This window comes from Phascolarctos cinereus, unplaced genomic scaffold (assembly GCF_003287225.1).
Source record: "Phascolarctos cinereus isolate Bilbo 61053 unplaced genomic scaffold, phaCin_HiC Scaffold_4;HRSCAF=312, whole genome shotgun sequence".
Taxonomy (NCBI): domain Eukaryota; kingdom Metazoa; phylum Chordata; class Mammalia; order Diprotodontia; family Phascolarctidae; genus Phascolarctos; species Phascolarctos cinereus.
The window spans coordinates 719,272,650-719,273,898 of record NW_027555847.1 but is presented as its reverse complement, the minus strand read 5'-3'; positions in this window follow the sequence as shown (position 1 = coordinate 719,273,898).

Below are 1,249 nucleotides of genomic sequence, written 5' to 3'. Positions count from 1 at the left end.
CTCCCAAGGTCTCTCAGAAGAACTTTGGAATTGATTGTGTGACATGGGAAACACTGGTAAAGGACAGCCCACATCAAAGAAGGTACTGTGCTCTATAGGCAAAGCAGAATTACACTAGCTCAAAAGAAATCTGAACCCAAGAACTATATGAACACAATTACAAAACACTTTTCACACAAATAAAGTCAGGTCTAAGTAATTGGAAAAATATCAGTTGCTCATGGGTAGGCTGAGCTAATATAATTAAAATGACAATCCTACCTAAGATAATTTACTTATTCAGTGCCATACCAATCAAACTACCAAAAATTACTTTATAGAGTTAGAAAAAATAATAACAAGACTTTTTGGAAGAACAAAAGGTCCAGAATATCAAGGGAACTAATGAAAAGAAATGCAGGGGAAGGTGACCTAGCTGTTCCAGATCTTAAATTGTATCATAAAGCAGGAATCATCAAAACCGCTTGGAACTGGCTAAGAAATAGAGTGGTGGATCAGTGGAATAGGTTAAATATGCAAGACACAGTAGTCAATGACTATAGTAATCTATTACTTGATAAACCCAAAGACCCCAGCTCTGGGATAAGAACCCGATATTTGACAAAAGCTGCTGGGAAAACTGGAAAAAGGATGGCAGAAACTAGGCATAGACCCAAATCTCGCACCATATACCAAAATAAAGTCAAAATGTGTTCATCATTTAGATATAAAGGCTGATACTATAAGCAAAATGGGAGAGTAAGGAATAGTTTACCTATCGGATTTATGGAGAACAGAGGGATTTATGACCAAACAGGAGATAGAGAACATTGTGAAATGCAAAATGGATAATTTTAATTACATTAAATTAAAAGGTGTTTGCACATACAAAGCCAATGCAACCAAGGTTAGGAGGGAAGCAGAAAACTGGGAAAATTTTTACAACCAGTGTCTCTGATAAGGGCCTCATTTCTAAAATAGAGAGAACTGAGTCAAATTTATAAGAATACTAGTCATTCCCCAATTGATAAATGGTCAAAGTATATGAACAGGCAGTTTTCAAAGGAAGAAACTAAAGCTAACTATAGCCATGTGAAAAAATGCTCTAAATCACTATTGATTAGAGAAATGCAAATCAAAACAACTTTGAGGTAGCACATCACACCTATCAGATTGGCCAACATGACAAAACAGGAAAATGAGAAATGTTGGAGAGGATGTGGGAAAATTGGAACACTAATACATTGTTGGTGGAGTTGTGAAATGATCC